The 21,385-nt window shown below is 42.7% G+C and overlaps 1 protein-coding gene across 6 annotated transcripts in view; it reads right to left on the bottom strand.

Moving 5' to 3' along the window:
* Sox5 (SRY-box transcription factor 5) overlaps nucleotides 1-21,385 on the bottom strand; it is a 1,013,558-nt gene that overhangs the window by 786,424 nt on the left and 205,749 nt on the right. For 4 of the 6 annotated variants that reach the window (XM_052719123.1, XM_052719124.1, XM_052719122.1 and 1 more), the window contains one exon: nucleotides 14,724-14,804. The exons of the other annotated variants lie outside the window; for them this stretch is intronic. The gene's annotated coding sequence lies outside the window, so the exon portion shown is untranslated. The remainder of the gene's footprint in view (nucleotides 1-14,723; nucleotides 14,805-21,385) is intronic. 6 annotated transcript variants of the gene reach the window in all.

Below are 21,385 nucleotides of genomic sequence, written 5' to 3' on the forward strand. Positions count from 1 at the left end.
CAGCCGTCTAACATATCATCCCTGAAGCATTGATAGCGCAGCAGAATTAGTGAAAGGAACTGCAGAGATCAGAGCTCAGGGAAATAGGGGCGGAGGTCACTGGGAGGGGAGCAGGGGAGGGGAGTGCGCTAGGCACTAGACTGCCAACACATCTGGCTGCAGAGAGATGATCGCCAGGAGTTATTTCTGTCTGGCTGACCATCGTGCCACAGCAGTGGGTAAAAGCATCCCTGTTTCTGTTTCCCTGACTCCAGAGCACCTTTGTCTCCCTCTCTTCCTCCTCCTCCTGAGCTCTCTTTCTCTCTTGGTGGCCATTAACCACACTGACAGTTTGACAGGCTGAAATAAGGAAATAAAACACTTAAACATTGTTTCCTGATGTATGCATTCATCTCTTCTGCCACACGCAGATATTGAGGACATACTTCACTCCTCCTGTCAGCTCACTAAATTACACCCCGGCTCAGCTCACAGGCAGTGCCGGGCCCAGGTTGTAATCTCAGCACGCCTCTATTCCTACTACAGACTATATAAGGGCTTCCTTCCCCCACCCCCAAGTCCTTCCTTTATCATTTGATTTTGAATTATTCTAAACTGTGAATTGGATTATGACACAAAAGCTAATTGTGTTCCAACGTTGTTGTTTTTTTAACAGTGTTGCCAATTTTATCTCTTCAAGTTTCTAAATGTTGAGTGATGGCCAGTGAATACCAACCACTGTCTAAACATCACACCCCCATAGCCAATGGAGAGGTATGACTTTGTCTTTTGTTTTTAAAGACTTATTTCTGAAGAGTGTGTGTGTGTGTGTGTGTGTGTGTGTTTGTGTGATGCATGGGCCCATGTATATATGTGCAGAAGTATGGAAAGACCAGAAGAGGTCATCAAGTGTCTTGAAGCTGTGGTTACAGGTGTTTGTGAGCTGTGTGATGTAGGTGCTGGGATACAAATTTGGGTCTTCTGCAAGAGCAGCAAGCACTCATAACCAACTCGTATCCATCCTCGTATCCATCCCCAGTTGTAGCTATTTATTTATTTATTTATTTATTTATTTATTTATTTATTTTGAGACAGGGTTTCTCTGCGTAGTTTTGGTACCTTTCCTGGAACTCACTCTGTAGCCCAGGTTGGCCTCGAACTCACAGAGATCTGCCTATCTCTGCCTCCCAAGTGCTGGTATTAAAGGCGTGTGCCACCACTGCCTGGCTAAGTTGTAGCTTTTTAAAATGAGGCACTAAATAATCTAAACACTGAATCTCTGGACAGATACAGTAGCAAGACAGAGGCCAGGCCACTCCAAACTATGTGAGACCACAAATGGCTTATGCCATATTGGCCTGTGTGCAGCAAGTACTGTCAGAGTCTATAGACCAGAGCCCTTAGCAACGAACTGTTCATGTCTTCAGAGTTCTGAATTCTATTTTGAGAGATGAGTGGGTGAGGGCAAAGATGAAGGGCAATGAATGACTTTCCTGGGCTCTCTACCTTTCTCCATCTCCACTAGCAAGAAGAAGGAGAAAGCTTGAGTTATAAACCCCAGACTGGTTAAGCACCCCATCACCCCCAGCTGTGCATCTTCACTGCTTTTACCTGCTGCCGACTACTTACAGTGCAACTAGGTCCATTTTCTGTGAGAGACAAGACAGAGAACCCATGTGCTCCCTGATGCCTCCTGAGTGAGGGTCTTACAGTTTGACTCTAGAATGTAACTCAGTAGTTGAGGTTTATTATTCCCAGCTGGTAGCGCCACTTTGGGAAACTAGTTTCAGGAGCCAGAGCCTGGATTGTGGACAAGGACCACTAGGGGTAGGATTCTGATGGCTCTTCTGACCTTGGTTCTTCCCTTCCTCCTTGCTTCCAGTCCAGTGCAATATGAGTATGATCATACTCCAGCTGCCATGAATTGAATTGTTCCATCGTGCCTTTCCCACCACGATGGACTAAAACTCTCTGAAACCGTGTGCCTAAACAAACCTGTCCTTCCTCCAGGTGTGTCTGTGTCAGGCATTTGGACTATAGCAATGTTAAGTAACTAGTATTAAAATAAATGCCATGGATGCAAGAAGAGTCTCACAGTACTCCATCTTGAATTGGGAATTCACACAGCTTTGTTAACTTGACACAACCTGGAGTCACCTGAGAAGAGGCTTTCAAGGAGAGACTGTGCACATTGGGTTGCCCTCTGGGTAGGTCCATGGGAGGGGGCTTATGTTAACAAAGGTAGCTGACGTGGAAAGGCACAGCCCATTGTGGGTGGTACCATCCCGTAAGTTGGTATAAGAGTGGGGAGACAGAGCTGAGCCCAAGCAAATGAGCACATACGCATCGATTTCCCTCTGCTGGAGATGTGATATGCTTAGGTGCTCTTTCACCCTGAAGATGTTACTGTCAGGGTATTTCATCACAGCAACAGATACGAAACTACAGTAATCACAAACATGCTTTCAAGACTGTCCCCATGTGTCACACAGTGGGAGCATGGTAAATCCACACTGAAGGGATGGGATGAGTAAATTACCTTGTGATAAGCAATGACTGACTCACGCTCCAAATGATGTTCTTCCGACTTCCTTACTCACGTAACCACCTATCCTCTTGATGGCGTTAGCAAAATAGATGAGAGTTCCATGTAAAAATGATGGACACCTCAACCATACAAACAAACAGTCATGAGTAAATGGCAACTTGTTTAGAACTGAGGGTGCATTTCCACTCTGAGGGGCCTGTTCTGTACCTGACAGTGTTTATCAGGCTAACTACAAGCATGGTGCACAGCAAGACTCTGTGCTGTTTCTTTTACCCAAATTGCTCCCCAAATAATATTTTCTTGGTTGTCAAAAGCCACCACCACAAAATGATAATATGTGTGGTTACAGGCTCACAATTGTAACCTCAGAACTTGGGAGGGTGAAGCAGGAGGATCCCTGTTAGCTAGAGGCTGACGCGGGTTGCGCAGTAAGTTCTAAGTCAAGTAGACTTGCTGGACAAGCAAGTAAGACTCTGCCACAATTTATTAGTAAGTAATGGATAAATGTGGGAATGAGTATTAAAGAATTCCATTTGAGAACAAGTTTACACATTGAAAGTTACATACCTTTACAATAAACCCATAACCAATTTGTTTCATCAAATGTTAGCTGCAATAATTATTTTTGTTTGTCATTTATTTACAAGTAAAGTTTCACATTACCTGTGGTGGTAGGGTAGGACTTTTGTATCTCTTTTACAGAGGTGGAAACTGAGGCATGGCACATTTATCTGGAAGCACCCACACTCACTAAGGGCTAAAACCTAAAAAGGGTTCCATTCCAAATTACCAAAGCATGTTTACTTGGCGTCAAAACTCTCAAATCCTTCAGCAGGGTTTCTTCTTGGTAGTGACCTTTAAACTGGGCTCTTCCATGATGATATAACATGCAAAATGTAACCTCGGTGACTTGACTTGCAATTATACCAATGATATTATAACCTTATTAGACAAGATTGCACAAAGTCATTTCCAGGAAAGTATATAATGTACTGTGCACACATCCCTCGTACATCTCTCTCCCCTTCTCTCCCTCCTACCACACCCCTTTTTCCCCCAGAAGTTTTACCCTAACCTCCATGTCATCAGTACATACAATCATTATGCACCTCTAATATCTAGGACCCACAAGTGAGAGAAAATATGTGATCCTGTCTTTCTAGATGGTCTTAATTCTCTATATTATATCCAGTGACACCCACTTACATGCAAATGGCCAACTTCAGCTTTCATGGTTAAAAATAAAAATCATTGTGAGTACATGCTGCACTTTTATCCATTCCTCGGCTGTTGGACACATAGGTTTGTTCCACAACTCAGCTCTTGTGAATAGTACTGTAGTAAACATTGACATGCAATGATTACACAACATTTTTATCCCCCGAAAGGAATACAGAATAAGCTATCTGATTCAAAATACCATTCTGATTCCAGGATGAGGGAGTTGTAGGAGGTCGGGGCTGGAGAATGCCCCTGAGATCTGCCCTGCTGCCTTGGACACACAGCAGAGGGGCGTTTACCATTTGTCTAATGGTAGCCTTGCTGTGGTCTTATTCACTGCTCTGTCACATGACAGGACTGGCACAGAGAAGGCGGAAGCTCTTCGGGCCTCACCTGAGCCACACTCAGAGGATGAGGCATGAAGGACTCCCGTTTCTAAACACTCTCCTTCCGTTACAACCCAGTGTTTCCCGGTGGCTTACCAGATGTTCTCCTGGTTTGAAGGAGTCCGAGGAGACTCTGCGTTTACACCCTGTCACTCTGCTCTAAATTTATTCAACATACATTTTTATCAAGGGATAGGAAAGAGTAAATATTTCTGCTCTTCAGACCAGAAGACCCAAACAACACTATGCATACCCTGCCCTGGAGGCAGGAGACATTAGATTGGCCAGGAAACAAATGCTCTGGCCCAGCCACATTTACCTCTCCCCTCAATGCTAGGCTCACACTAGATTCCACTCGTTACACTAGGTTTTTATTGGCTAATATAGAAAATGAAGGTGGTGAGATAAAAATGAAATGGGTTAGTGGAACTGTATCAAAACAAGAAAAGAGAGGAATAAGGGGAGGAGAATGAAAGAGGGAAGGAAGAGGAAGCAGGAGGGAAGTGTGAAACCAGAAACAAAAGGGAAAAGCTGGAATTCTGTTTTGTCTTATCTGCACCCTTTGGTAAAGTTAGAGATTGGCGTTAAGGCAAAGTCTCCCCTTTCAGCATTCAATGATATTTGATTTCTGTGTTACTTCCTCCTCAAATAGGTTAATTACAGAGGCAATTAGGCCAGCTTCACACAGGATGTCACTATTTCCTTACATAAATAGCACTAGAACACATGTTTCAGGCATAGAAAAATATCTGTAAAGACCAAACTTCAGAATGCGCTGGAATTCTTTCCTATGAGGTTCTGCCGGGCCCAGTGCGGGGTTGAGTATCTTTGCTGCTGCCCTCCTTCCTGACTGAAGAACTCTGGTGTCTTCCTGTTCACACAGAAGTCCTTCGTGTAATGAGGGAAAGTGTGCTCGAATTACCAGAACTCACAAAGCAAGAGAAAACGTGGAACTGAGTAGCAGAGCAGCAGTGAGTGAAGTGAGCAGGGTCTTATTAACCAGGCGAACAGACACTAGAACAGCAAAGGCGAACTCTATTATTACTTTACACACACGCTCTCATCCCACAGCCTCCTGGGTGCTTGCCCTCAGGGCTCTGTTTTACATATTCAGTTTGGAAGTGAGTGGCGGCTGTAGGTCTGAGCACCAAGTGGTTAACAGCAGCAAGATTGTTTAAATGAGTTTTCTAAAATGTGGGTGTGGGAGCTCTGGAAAGAAGGGTCCAGTCTTGGTGATAAATACAGCATGACCGTGGCTTCCAAATTAGCCTGAAACCCCTGACTGCTGATTACTAGTTGCTTACTTCTCAAACCAAAATGACACATGCCTCTTCAAGAGAACAGTCATGAGTCGGATATTAAACACACACTCACAGAAGCCACCCATCCTTCATGATGGTGGCTGAAGGATGACCAGAACAGAGAGAACACATGGCACTAGAAATCTAGGAATGTGTGGATCCTTAACTAGGATGTCTCTTACGGCCACAGTGACAGCGAGGCCGGAGGGGAGGGCCTGTCCTCAGGCTCACCAGGACACAGCTTCTCCTTTTCGGTAATAGGTTGTTCTGTTGGTGTTGACTGGATTTCTCCAAAAGCATTTGCCACTGGCCCAATGCAGCCGAGTGACACAGTGACATCCTGTATTGCTATGATGAAAAGAACCCAAATTCTGTGTCCTGTTGCCTTCCTTTCTGGTGGGAAATGCTCAGCTGCTTGCAAGTCAACCCAGGAGCGAATCGGTCTTCATGCCACTCTGCCTGGGTTTGACTACGGCTTTGACTTTTACAAGCAGTTGAGTCATGACACATTACTCAGTTTTCCTCTGTCTCTATTCTTTCTGTTGGAAGTAAAACACAGACATACTATGCTACCTGCTTCATGGAGTGCTTAGCCGGTTGAAAACTGCATTCCACACAAAACTAGGCAATGCAGTTATGCACAAGGAAAATGTCGGTCAATGACAGCTGCCACATACTATGAATAACAATGACCAGCACGTGTGTGCACACACAGGCATGTGTAGATACGCATACATTTAAGTTGATTTTTTATTAGAAAACAGAACTTGAAGTAATGATTAAAATTCTGCAGGATAAGTAAATTGAGATCTGGAAGCTCTCTGTCAGCCTAGAATCTTCCCACAGTTTGACTGACACAACCGCCTCTGTGAGATCTTAACCGGGGCCTACCTGAGTGTGGAACAGCCACAGCTGGGATGGACTCTGTCCTACTCCAGGGCTACACAGCCCATGCCGAAGATCACAGGCCGACACTGAATGTTGAAAGCCCCCTTCCAGAAACTGAAGGATGCCACAGGGAACTTCTCAGATAACTTTTCTTGTCACAGAGAACTGGCTAGACACATTCTATTCAACCTTTCAGGCCTGTTTCCTCTAGAGAGTTTGGTAGTGGGTGGGTAAATCAACGAAGTCAGTAGGCAAATCAGTCGTTTTGACTATACTGCCACAAACATGGGTTCCGTGCGTGTGCGTACTCTCTACCATGGAGGCACCAGAAGACACGGCCATTAAGAGTCTGTTGTAGAAGTGATAAAGGCGCTTGTCCCCACAGTACATTTACAGGAACAGCCAAATAAATGATGCCTGTGATTTCAGGTCACACAAACCACTGATGCAGCCTTATCATCTTTTCATGTGGGGATTTCCTGCTGAGATTTCGGCTAGGACCCTCCAGGTTTTCAAATCACTGATTTTGTATTTCTAGCCACTACAACAACCAATTTGGACAGACTTTGTGGGTAACCAGATCAATAGTATAGACATTAGTTCTTAAGGGGTTGTGGGGGAAGGGAAGAGACTGGAACACTTAGCCTATGAAGCAGACTAGAAAAATCTCTACCAGAGCATATACAAGGAACACAACAGGCTCCTTCACAGCCCAGCGCTTTTTTACAGACTGGAGCAGAGGGCAATTCAAATCAACTCTGATAAAGACCTGGCACCAGGTGAGCAAGACAGGGCCATGGATATAGCTGCTCTCTGCCCTCTCCCTCAGCATCTTAGAATAAGCCCATGTTGAACAGTCACATGGATCTAAAATGACCAACCAGGAATGGAGTTCAAGCTCAGTGGTAGAGCACTTGCCTAGCTTGCATGAGTCCCTCAATACAAGCTCAATACTGGGAATAAGATGAAATAAGATAACCAACTCTAGAATGATGATATCGCTCTCAAATTTGTTAGGATCTCAGAAAGATCACAGTAAGTTGAAAGACCACGGTGAATAAAAGATAGGTGTTAGCATGATGACATCATCCAAGCAGTCACATTGTGAGTCACCAGTAAAATAATCTGAGAATCCCCATTCCTCAAAACTGTTCACAAAAATTACGTATTACCATGTCTACTGTGTTCTAAATAAAAACATAACAGAGTAGACTGACACTAAACTCTGTTCACAGTTACCAAACTATTGTTTCTTTTGCTCATATTTAATGTTATTTAAGGGGTACAAACCAGCCTGTGAAATGGTGCCTCATGAAGTCTTGATAATCATACCCCAGTTTCTCTCCTGTTTACTCTGCCTCCCCCATTTTCTCTCTGGTGATGCTACTGGGCACAAATAATAAGAAGTTCCGTTCAACTTCTACCACATAGTGCTTCAGGCTCCCCTCCTGCCCTTTCCCCTTTTTCACCACCTGTGGAGTCCAGCCAGAAGCCATGCCAGAGACGAGCCTCTGTGCCCCTGTTCTTCTGCTGCTTGAATGCCTCTGTGTATATGAGGCTTACCTCGGTGACCATTTACAGTATTGAGTCCCAGAGAGCAGGTTAGAACCGTCAGCACTTCTAAGTCAACCGGCTACAAGGGACAAAATATGCAGCCAAGGACAGAATTTATAGCAATAACATTTATGTATCGTGTTACTCCTAGGACAATCCAATTTATAAAGTGCCTATTGTGTATACACAAGGCACAACTGTAAATCATTACATTAAACAGTGTCAACTGCCAAAACACAAGTTTCCCCCTAAAGTCTGCACACTGAGATTAATGAGGTCTTTGAAAGAAAGCATGCTTTAAAAAGAAAAGAAAGACAAAAGGAACCATCTCTGATTCATGCTGGGTGGACAGCATCAGCATCCCCACATATGGGAGCAGGTGTCTGTTGTGTGATTGAAACACCGAGGAAACATCTCTGGTAAACATTAACCTTCCCAGAAGGGCGAGATGCCCAGGAAGGAGCAGAGAATGCGGCAAGAGTCCAGGCCTGACACCAGTATCAGCTTCCTACCTTTCCTCTCCAGTGGAGAACAGATTCCACGCCTGACAGACACCAGCATCTGCTTCCTACCTTTCCTCCTCAGTGGAGAACAGATCCCAGGCCTGACACCAGCATCAGCTTCCTACCTTTCCTCTCCAGTGGAGAACAGATTCCAGGTCTGACACCAGCATCAGCTTCCTACCTTTCCTCTCCAGCAGAGAACAGATTTAAAACGGGCAGAGAGGGGAAGCCTCGGCCATTTGTCGGTCCACTTTCATCCACAGGCCCTTGAAAACCTGGGGAAGACAGCGTGGCTGCCACCTCACAGAGTTATTTCACCATACTGTGACTCACAATAAAGACCCAAATCCCAAACAGTGACAAAAGCCTACCAAGAGTCTTGAAGCAAGGATGGGGAAATGGCTTCATGGGTAAAGAGATTGTTGGACAAGCAAGAGGACTGGAGTTCCAATCCCCAGAACCCACCTAAAGCCAGATGCAGTGTTACACATCAAGAATCCCAGGAAGGCCAGAGAATCCCCACAAACTCATGGGCCAGCTAGACTGGTATATACAGCAGGCAACAGTAAAGAGACCCTGTCTAATACAAGACGGAGGGTGGTCCTCTGACCTCAACAGCATGTACACACCTGCACACACTCATAGAAATGCATGAGCATGAGGGCACATGCACCACACACACACACACACACACACACACACACACACACACACACACACACACACACACACTGAAGTGAAACTCAGACATATGCACACACTTTCCCTGTTTGCATTCTAGCCCACAACTTACTCAGAATGCAAATCTTTCAAAACCTAAGCTTTCAGTTGTAGATTAAAATAATTCTATTTCCCTAAATATTCCTTAATCTTACCAACAGGGAATGGGCTGTGAGAGCACCCGCAGCTGGACTGGACCTCATTTAGGACATAGATTGTCTGAATACGTGGGGAGGTGTGGGCCTCTTCTTTTGCCATTTAGACAGGCCTAAGGCCATGGTGCTTTTTTCTTCCTCTACCCACGGCCTTCAAATATCCTTTGACTTGTTTGAGACAAAATGATGAAAAGCTTTCACTTTTATTTATAGATTAGAATAACTTTTGTCTTTTACAAAAGCTTGCTTCTCCACGTGCTGTGGATGACTGACATTTCTATAGAGAAAAGCAGCACACAATCTTGGTTTAAGTTAAAATTGAAGTTGAAAAAACGGGTAAAGGAATGTCAAAAAAAAAAAAAAAAGATCCTGTGCTCAGTTCTGAATGGATGAACTACGTACTGCTTCCCAAATCCAGAGAAGCAGCACTGTGAAGAAGGCAGATAGGATCTGGAGAGTAAAATTATGTGACTTAGAGACCCATGGACTTCCTGACTGGACCGAGAACCTGTGGTATAACACAGTTTTTCAGTGGCATCAGCTTCGCTTATAACTCATGCATTAATCCGGAAAGTCAAATGCCCCATGACGTTTACAGGAAGGCTCTGAAAACTAGTCTTCTCCCCTAAATGGTAGGTTTTGGTAGCATTACTAATCAATTTTGGATCTTTACTCCCAACCAAGGCTCAAAACTTAAGAAGCTCACTTTAGTCATTAATGGAAGATTCTGGCTAAACAGCTCCATTCCAGAGGAAGGGAGCTCAGCTCAGAGGGTTTCTGTCCAGGAAGAGAAAGAGACGGTAACATGGTGAGGTTTTCCTCTCCAAACATGTTAATTCTTCAGTGAAACAACTGAAAATCACAAGTCACATCCTTGTTAACCAACTCAGACTCCTTGGGAAAATAAACACAATTGAATTTCCCATCTTGGGGACTGCCACCCTAGTCCCCAGCTTGCTAAGCAGGTTTTGTTCCTTACCAATATTAATGAAAAGCAAACAAATTCCATGCAGACTTTCAAAATCTCCTCATAGACCCCAACAGCATACCTATACACTACCCATTTTCCCCCAAACAACTCAGTTAAAAGTAATTAAGAAACTACCTGACGCCATCAAGGTGACCCAGAGTAGTCACATTTGCAGATCTGGCTAGTACTTTTCTACACGACCAAAGGGTGTAGGGCACAGAGACACAGGTGCCCGCGGCTGTGGCCCAGTTGAATCAGCACTGCACAACACTATTTTTAGGGACTTTTGGAGGGTGACAGGGAACAATATTGATGTCATTTGTGGCTCTGCACTTTGATCAGTTGTGAATTTCTGTGTCACTCTCAGATGCAGCCTGAGAGCTGCACTAATCTATGTTATGGAGGTATGAATCTAGAGGGCAGTTGATACACTGTCCATTTACCAGAAAAAGAGCCCTATGAGCTACCTAGCCCTGGATTCTTTGTGGGGAGGGACAACAATACAATAAAAAAGTGGTAACTTATTCCCATAACAATTGTGCCTCTTTGACACTCATGGCATAGGGACCATGGTGGAAGCAGAAAGATTGCAAGAGCCAGAGGAAAGGGAGAACCCAAGCGAAAAAGTGTCTACTGGAAAGGATAGAACCACTTCACTCATGAACTCGTACTGGCTATGGCTGTCTTCACAGGATTAAGCCAGTGAATGTTCTGGCATGGAGTGGGAAAGGGTTCATGGGCCCCACTCCTAACTGAAGAGCTACAGACAACTGATGGCTTCTGGGTGAAGGAGGTTCAATTTCTCTAGGAGTATAGCTTCAGTAGGTCGTCCATGCAGCAGAAGATGGACTGCACAAACTGGAGTTGATGGGACATGGAACATTTTTAAAAAGAAGACATGAAGTTGGCAGCCGTGCGGTGAAGGCAGATCTGAGAGGACTTGTGGAGGAGTTGCAGTCAAATAATCAAAATACGGTATACAGAATTCTCAAAGAATTAGTAAGACATCTTTTAGAAGACTGAAGGCTTCCTATGTTACCAATATGAAGTTCTTAGTAAAAAATATTTACATTTTAATTATGTGTGGGTGGGGGTAATGTGCATGTAAGTGTGGGTGTTTAAGGAGGCAAGAGGTGTCAGATCCCCCAGGGCTGGAGTTACAGGTTTTTGTGAAGCACATGGTGTGGGCTCTGGGGACTAGACTCAGGTCCTCTGTAAAAGCAGTAGATCTCAGAAAGGCCGGGAAATCTCTCCAGCCCCAAAGTTCTTATTACCAGAAAAAGATGTTGGCGCTGTTCTATACAGAAGACGAGCAGAGAAACACGCAGACTTCCCAGGCACTTCCACCTTAGGGAACAAGAAAATGCCACGTTTGTCATTCTCAATTTGGCTATTTTCATGTCGACACTGTTACAGGGGACATTCAGTCTGTCTCTGTTCAGGAAACAACCAGAAGCCACCATCCTCCCTTGTGCTGTTGGCTGTTTCAGAGATGCAGATTCAAGGTTACTTTAGGATTAGCTTACCCTAGAATCTAGGGAGTGCTGGAAATCCACAAGCTTCTAGAACTGGACATAAATTCTTACATACATCCCTCTCTTAGAATCCAGGGGAATTTGTTCCAAAGAGACCCCCTCCCCACACTGAAAACAAAATCCACATATGTTCAAGCTTCTTGCCTCTTGGGGAAAAAAATGGCGGCTGATTTGCATATGACCTTCACACATCCCCATAAACTTTACATCATCTCCAGATGAGTCACAGTATCTAGTACACTGCCTGTATCCTTCAACTCATGTGGATTCAGGATAGCTTTTGGTTTGTGGCAATTCCAAGTTGTTGGGGCTTATTTTGTTTGTTGAAAATTTCTTTCTTTTCTTTCTTTTTTTTCTTCTTCTCCTCCTTCCTCTTCTTCCCCACACAGTTGAAGCCATAACACAAAAATCACAGATACAGTAGGCTGACAATATGGACTTCCTTCCTTCCCTCCTTCCCTCCTTCCCTCCTTCCCTCCTTCCCTCCTTTCTTTCTTTCTTTCTTTTTCTTTCTTTCTTTCTTTCTTTCTTTCTTTCTTTCTTTCTTTCTTTCTTTCTTTCTTTCTTTCTTTCTTTCTTTCTTGTAATACCTGGTTCATCCCTGAACACAGAGATTGGATATTTATCTAGCCTGCTTTTTATGTAAGCTAGAGGAATTCTCCCAGCTGTGCCCCCTAGTGCTGAGAGCACAGGCACATACCATGTTCAGCTTTTACATGGTCACTGGGAACCCAGACTCAGGTCCTCATACTTGCTTGGCACGCACTTTACCAACTGAGCCATCTTCCCAGCTACATGAGTAGTGAACTCATGTTTACTATCTAGCACCCATGAAGCCTTTTTTCAATTAACCCTTTCCCTGAGATCTGGTCCTGATGCCTCGTCTACAGATAAGGTAGAATTGATGCTGCTCTGTGCATCCAGAGAGATGTTCATCTACATGGCTTCTGGGAAAGGGGCTTTTTTAAATTTGATGGATGATACCATTGAGGAAACAGTACAGCCACCATCTTGCTACCAAAGATGACAGCAACTGATCATACGTGCTATGCATGAGGCCAAGAGAGGGATAGGAATGGAATCTGGTTATGATAGTTGAATCCAGAATTTAGCTTTGACCTTGCATTTTGCTTCTGTTAACCAGCAGCATTTGTTTAAGAGTGCGCACTCAGACCATCGCCCAAGTGCGTGCACAGTTGACTCCTGTTTAACAGCGGCTAACGACCTCTTACCCGCCCCCTCTACCCACCCCAGCCCAGTCCATGATGCCAAAACCACACACTACACACTGCTTCTTATATCACTATAGAGGAATTTTGCCAGTTTTCTGGGGTTTTTTTCTACCAAAGTCTACACAATGCAAGAATATGACAGAAAAAGAGAGGCAAGGAGTTGGGGAGAAAGATAAACATTTAAAAGAAGGGTTCCAATATAGAACCATGTCCTATGTTTCATGAGGAGTGGCACAGATTTAAAATTTATTCAGACACATGCAAAAAATATGTTTTTGCTAAACCAATATCTGTAGCATAGATTAATAGGAATAATATCCATGCTTTCTGATTTCAATTCTGACTGGACTTGGCTGACATAATTATGAGGTAACTAAAAGTAACTGCCGAGGTTTAGAACACTTGCCCCCTTCCTTTGAACTGGATCTATAAATGCCAAGAGAAAGTATTTTAGATTAAGTGAATAGATTAATAAACATCCTTGGAATATCTATCGTTAAGGCTGATTTATTTCATATAGGCAGCAGTAACTCAAAGAAATGCCACAATATTCCAAAAATATTGCATGTTGCTGTCTCCACCATGCAATGTAATGACACCCTGTGAGAGCGACACTATCCATATTCTTCTGCAGCACTAATTATTCCCAACAGTCAACAGACACTAAACCACTTTGAGTTTACGTGAACATCAGCACAGGAACCACTCATATTTATAACAGTGACAAATGGCCTTTCATTTGCAAATTTATAGTGAAGCCATAATTTCTTGAGGGAACTGAGAGGTTCATTCAAAAAATTGCCACAACATTTATCTAGGCAAAGATGATGGATATGGTCTGCAAAATTAAATGCTTTTAAAAATTAAAATCATGATGCCAAGGAAAAGGACGTGTTCCTTCCTGCATTGCTCCCACTTTTAAGTGATAACTGCTCTCAGTGCTTGCTAGGTTTGACCCAGACAGTGTGCTAATGCTTATTAAGTATATCCAAGCATATTGTTGCTGAAGTTGTACTGTGAACTACTCCACATTTCCATGTTAATCATTCACATCTTCTGATTCTGATCTCTTTGTTTTAAGCTATACAATGTCTAATATTATATATAGAAAATTTCTTAATTGCTTTCATTGGATTTAGTTCTTCACCCTATTGTATCCTGTAAGGTTGACAGTAAGCATACTCTACAACAAACTATTAAAATTTTATCATAATGCAAATGAGACATATACTTTCATTGAAAAAAATCAAAATATAAACAGATAATGTTCTCTGAGATAATCAATAAGAAGCAGGACCATCAATGCATGAAGAAGAAAAGACAGTGCTAGGTGACATCTTTACCCTGCCCTCCTTTACACACAGGTGTAGGGACTTTTCAAGTACAATGGTGTGTGTGTGTGTGTGTGTGTGTGTGTGTGTGTGTGTGTGTGTGTATGTGTATTATGTCTATATGCACATATGTATGTTTTTTCCAAAATAATTATACTATTATAGAAGTTAGTAAAAAAAAGGCTAATCCTGAGTTTAATCACTTAATGCAATTAAGCAAATGGCAATCAATCAACGATTCATCTTCTTCAACATTAACTACATCAGTTCAAAAAGCCATTGTTCCAACTGCTGACAAAGTACTTGAGCAAAGTATTTCATACATGAAGGTGAGATTTTTTTTTTTCTGTTTAACACCTGCATGGTAACAACATGGTAATACAGGCAGTGTGCTACATACCCTTATCGGCTTGCTAACTCCTTGTGGGCAGGAACATCCTCCTGGTCATCATCTTTGGGTCAACAGCAGCCAGTACAGCACCTGGAACATACACACAGCCCATGAATGTGCTCAAATGCACTGACCTATGCTGACTGGAAGATACTGATCAATGAAATAACCATTATTCCCCTGTAATCTGCCTTACTAAAACAGCATACATCACACTTGGATGACAATTTCACTGTGAACACTTAATTCTCAAATATAATGGCTTCTAAATCTTCATTCTACTTTTATTATAGTCTTTTGTGTTTAATATTTTTCATTCTTTAGGAATTTCAGGCATGTACACTGTATTTGGATCATATCACCCCAGCACACACATATCCAACTCCTCCCACAATCTCCTCAATGTCCCACACCAAACATCATCTCCTCTTATGTTATCATCTATTGAGTCCGAAGTACCTAAATATTCATGGATGTGGAACTACCTACTGGAGCATGGTTGTGATTGTTATTCTTGGTTTTCCACTAGACTACATCTGGAATAAACTAAAACCCAAACTGCTGGTTACAAGAAGGATTTTTCTTCATTGGACCATTTGAGGTGGGAAAACCCACCCTAAATCTAGATCATTTGAGGTGGAAAGAAAGACTCAGCTTTAATCTGGGCCACATCTTCTGGGGGCAGCCTATATAAGGGACATGGAAGAAGGAAGCATTTGCTCTTTGCCTGCTTGCCCTCACTTTTGCTGACAAGTTCATTCCTTCAATGGCATTAGTGTCTACTCCTTTCGGATTCCGGTATATACTGACGACCAGCTGAGACATACAGCCTCATGGACTGAACAACTATTTGATTCCTGGACTTTCCATAAGAAGACAGTCATTGTTGGAATAGTTGGACTACAACTTGTAAGCCAGTCTAATAAATCCCTTAGACAGACAGACAGACAACAGACAGACAGATTAATTCTAGCAATTTTGTTTATCTAGAGAACCCTGACTAATACAATGGCTGGCATTCCAGAGGGCACACACCTGACTCTCTCTTCCCCAATGGCCATCAACTGTCAATAACTCCTAAGTTAGGGGTAGGGCCTCATGAACCCCTCCTTCAACCAGGAAGAATGGTGACTGGCTGGATCTTCTGCAGATCTTGTGCAGGCAATCACAGCTGCTGTGAGTTCCTGAGTGCAGCGGCCCTGTTGTGTCCAGAAGACACTGCTTCACCTGACCTCTGGCTCCTACAATCTCATTACACTATCTTTCCTTCAAGTTGTTCTCTGAGCCTTTGGGGGGGGGTAGCCACTGTAGCAGAGCACTCCACAGACATTTTCTGTCTGTACTTGGGCAAGTTGTAGATATCTGTTTTAATTGTCATCCACTGCAAAAAGAAGCTTCTCATTGTATGCTGACAGCTGGTATAATCCCTGGCCCGGAGGGGCAATCATCCTTTGTTTTTTGTTTTGTTTTGTTTTGTTTTGTTTTTCGAGACAGGGTTTCTCTGTGTAGCTTTGCGCCTTTCCTGGGACTCACTTGGTAGCCCAGGCTGGCCTCGAACTCACAGAGATACGCCTGGCTCTGCCTCCCGAGTGCTGGGATTAAAGGCGTGCGCCACCACCGCCCGGCTCATCCTTTGTTTTTGAGGACACCATTCAGGCAAGCATTTGGAATTATGCCCTTTAGAGTTTGAGCCCATCTTAGGAAAATTACTTAGTCCTGACAAATGCAACTATCTGCAAAATATACAATCATTCCAATATTCTTGTTGAAAGGAAGGGGTGATCTTAGCACATTTAGCATGTGCCTAAGGTTGGTAGTATTATTTGAGGAATCTGCCTCAAACAGATGGCTTCCTCCCTCAGTATTAGAAGGTGATACCCTGCAACTTTGAACATTATAGGGTATGTTTGGTTGGTTAGGGGTTTCATCCAGCCTACAATTACCAATATGATTTATGATGGGAGCTTTGGTTCATATAACAATAGTTGTGCATCCATTAATGGCCGGAAACTAAAGCCATTAGCTCAACACTACCCTCTAGGATGATCCAGAGACTAAAGGCCAGTCCCGTGAACAGTGTGTGATCAAGTCATGGTTCAGACTCTGGGCACCAAAGGCTGGTGTGAGCTTCTCTTTGTTGACACTGCTCTGTTCAGATTATACATGTTAGTGTCAAAAACACATCTGTAAGGGGACGCCTATGCTTATTGTTTCCCCAGACTCTGCCTTACATCTTCTCTTGGCTTCTCTTGCTTCTAGTCTGCATCCTTCCTTCATAGTCAACCGTGAGTCTAAGAGGTTTCTGTGAGCCCTGCAAATCTTAGCAAGTTGTCAAACCTGAGAATGGCTGTAGAAACCCCTACAGTCACAATTGGTGTCAGAAGTGAAATTCCTCTGGCTTCTTCTCACTTTGACAATGACTACCCGGGCAGTTGGTTAAACTCATTCATCCCCCTGCTGTAAATCCACAAGGTCTAAAATAGCTTTGAAAGGTAACTTCCTCTACCACTTAACTTTAAATTACCTTAAAGCTCTCATGGTTTAAATCCTTGAACCAGTTGATGTTTACACAGAGATTATAAGTTATTATTTATCTTGCCTTATGCAAACAGCAACCATTCCCAATTCTCCAGTAATAGATTCAGAAAGAAAAAAATGTTTGCATTTTGTTTTGTTGCTATTTGGTAATGTAAATGGTTAGTGACATTTAGAAGTGAATGGGTCATATAGCACTCAAAACTCAAAAGATCTGTGTTAGACTGACCAAGGAAGGATATTAAAAAGTAACTTCATTAAAATCCAGTGGTTTTCTAATAAAATATTAATTAAATCTTTTGTTTTTCCTAAGTTCTCAGGTTATTCCATGTAACTTGTTGTTTATATATGTGGGATTTTTAATTAAATTACAAATAACATTTTAGTAGGTAGAATTATAAGATGGCCCTTAAGATCTCCACATCTCATAAGTACATTCTGCATGTTGGTCTTTTAGATGTGAATATGGGAAGGATGTATTGGGTAATACAGTTGATTCTCATGCAGGCTATGTTTGGAAGCTTAGGCTGGACTTGTGTTTTAAAACTTAGTCTAGAGAGCAAAGGTTGAGAGCTGGAGTGTGAGAAGGGTTTGCTCTGACACTGCTGTGTTCAGGATGAGGGATGCATGTTGGGGACAGAAGGTAGAGTCTGTAAGCAATAGATGATCCAGCTAGCCAGGAACAGGGCCCTCTGACATACATCCACAGATTATTGAATTTTGCTAACAAGAGGAGTGGGAAATATTGATTCTAGAGAGTCTACAAATAAGAACACATCCTTGTCACCCTGAACTATAGCCTTGTGATACCCTGAATAGAAGGGGTTGGAGCAAGGTTGGGTTCTGTCATATACAACAGTGAGTTAGTGCCTAGGCATCAATTCAGCCATTGAGTTTGCGACCATTTGTCACAGAAGAACATAGGAAAATGCAAATCTGACTGACTTCTGTCCAGTTTTTCCTATGGGAAACAAGAAACCCCTGGAGACCATGTTGAACTAGTCATGTAGACTGCCCCAAGTACTGGCAACTCCTTGACCCCTTCAAATGAAAAATACATAACCAAGTATTCGTCTATACTTATTCCTTGTACAACAGAACAATTGCCAGGTCTAGTCTCCTCCCAGGCTGTCTTGAGGAGGCAGATCTTCCATGTGCAGTCAGTTACTTCAGAATGTTCTTCTACCTCTTTAAAGGGATACAATTAGGCAGCAATTATCTCTCCTGAAGTAAATGTCCATGGTGCATTCCACACAAAGCACGAAACTCCTCAAGTACTTGGAGTGAGGTTGAGATCCCTCAGAGGGCTCAGTGGAGAGCACCAGCAGGAGATATATAGTGCCCTTTGGCTCATTCTCTGCACCACCATATTCCTTTTATAAACACGGGGTGCTCCTGCTCAAACGTGACCAACATGGCTTCACATCAGAGTCATTTGCTCACAGAGGCCCTAATTATTGAAGTATAGACAATATGCTGAATTCTGTCTATTCCAAGTGACAAGGAGATGGTAATACACACAGAGTTCTGCTCATTGCTAAGTACTGCTTTTTAAAAACATACTTCCCGGCTACTGGGAGTTTGACCATGCTCCAGTGAGTATATAAGCAACACAAATTGGATTTTTTGTTTGTTTGTTCAATTGTTTTTTCTTTTCTTCTCATTTTTTTGTGTGTGGGGGGTCACAAGGGTGGGGGTGGGACTGAGAGGACTGGGACATGAGTGTGATTGGGGTGCATAATATGAAATTCCAAAATAATCAATAAAAATGTTATGTTGAAAATATATATATTTCCCAACAACTAAAAAGGGAAAAATGATGCTGGGTGGGTGTTATGGTACACACCTTTAATCCTGGCACTTGGGGAAGACAGAGGCAGGCAGGTCTCTGAGTTCAAGGCCAGCCTGGTCTACTGAGTGAGTTCTAGAACAGCCAGAGCTTCACAGAGAAACCCTGCCTTGAAAAATAAAAAACAAACAAATAAATAAATGTGTGTCTTATATCTAATAAACATATTAATATACCATATAATCATAATTATGAAATAAATATAATTAAATTTATATTAAATATGTAAATATTTATTAAATATATAAACAGAGAATATAATTTTATAAATATGATTTTATAATTAATGTACAATTTCTGTTATATGATATATGTAGCATATATGATAAATATATAAGAAGTAATAAATATATAGCACACACACACATACATATATATAAATTTATAGGTAAATGTCTCATTCCACTCAGCTGGAATACTGTAACATCACAGTCAAACCTTACACTACAGACCTTCCCAGGCAGCAGCTGGAATACTGTACCATCACAGTCAACCCTTACACCAGAGACCTTCCCAGGCAGCAGCTGGAATACTGTAACATCACAGTCAACCCTTACACAGGAGACCTTCCCAGGCAGAGTTGGTGTCCCCCTTCCACCCCCACTAGCTACTGTACCTAGTGACATGGAATTTATCAAACTGCATTTAAACTGCATAAGATTGATGTCTGCATCTTCCAAAAACACTATATAGGAAGAAAGTGCACCCCAGATTCCCAGGTCTGCTGCAGGAACATATCCCAGGACTTTGGAGACAGAGGCAGGAAGACCCAGGGTCAAGGCCACTCTTGACTACATAATGAGTTCCAGGCAGTCCAACAATGTGAGCGGTTACTGGGTAACAGGCTTGACTCTCCTCAGACAGGTTATATGTGGAGGCTTAGGCTAATCATATCTCCTTGCAACAAGCTAAGTCTGCACTATTTCCTCCTGAAAGTTTAAGTACACAGACTGTCCCCAGCTTACTAGCACATGACTTATGATGTTTTGACTTTATGGTGACATGGAAGTACACTCATACAACTATTCTGCTTCTCACTTTGAGTGCAGTATTCAATAAATCACATGGAATGCTCCACACTAGTATAAATGAGGCTTTCTGTTAGATGTTTGCCCAACCGCAACTTAATGTAAGTTTCTGATTAACACAGCATTCTATTATCGGGTTGGTGAGCAGCATCCCTAACACTGGATACTATCAACTCTTGATTAAACTCCTTGGAGGTCACAGAGCCCATCTTCAGACTGCATGCATCCTGAAGGGGAGGGTGTTCTCAGTCCAGGGGAAGAACTGAGCTGGAAGTAAGGAACCCACAATGTAACCTGCAGTGCTGGATACATTTTAGGTCCACCATGATGACAACTACTCCCCTCCCTGAACATGTCTTGATGAGGAGGTCCTGGTGGATTGGTCCCATGTAGCCATGGCATCATACAAGCTGAGATCATCTGAGCAGATGGCATCAGCCATCTGAGAAGTTTCCTAAAGATATGAATGCTCTGGGCAGCTTTCTTCTTGAGATTTTGTGCAAATTTTCACTTGCAGCTCTGTATAATATTAAGTCTATTTAATAGCTGAGGTGTAGAAAGACACTAAAATTGAATAGTAATGTTTCAAGTAGTGATAGATGCAGGATGGGATTTAAATACAAGGCCATGACCTAGTCAATGACCTTTCTCTTGGGTCTACAAGGTGTAAGATGGTGGCTGAGTGGAATCTCCTTAAAGCTTAAATCCCAAGTACTCTATCCACCCCATGAGCCCAGGGCAGGCAGGGAGAAAGAGGAAGTAACAAACAGAAATGGATGATCTGACATAGAGTGGGTTTTATTTTTATTGTTGTTACGATTTTGAGACAGGGTTCTATGTGGCACAGGATGGCCTTGAACTTACTATGTAGCCAAGGATGACCTTGAACTCCTGATCCTCCTGCCTCTACCTCCAAAGTGCCAGGATTATAGGCATGCACCAGGCTCAGTTTTCCATGGTGCTGGGGATGAAACCCAGGGCATCACACAAGCCAGACAAGCAGTCCACCCACTGAGACATACCGCCAGTCCAACAGGGAGTGCTTCTGCATTCACATTTCACAACTTTTCAACCTGACAGAAGGGTGGGAGAGCTAGAATGAGAACAGACTATGAACACGGGTCCATTCTTCTTTGTGTTTTAGAGTAAAAGTGGATGAAACTTAAGCCTTTAAATGTCTCTCAAAGCTATAATATTTTACCAAAACTTTCCCTACTTAAATTATTCAACTTGATGTTCACGTTATATTTCTCATCTTA

The sequence above is a fragment of the Peromyscus californicus genome, unplaced genomic scaffold, assembly GCF_007827085.1.
Source record: "Peromyscus californicus insignis strain IS unplaced genomic scaffold, ASM782708v3 Scaffold_6__1_contigs__length_162567912, whole genome shotgun sequence".
In the NCBI taxonomy this organism is placed as follows: domain Eukaryota; kingdom Metazoa; phylum Chordata; class Mammalia; order Rodentia; family Cricetidae; genus Peromyscus; species Peromyscus californicus.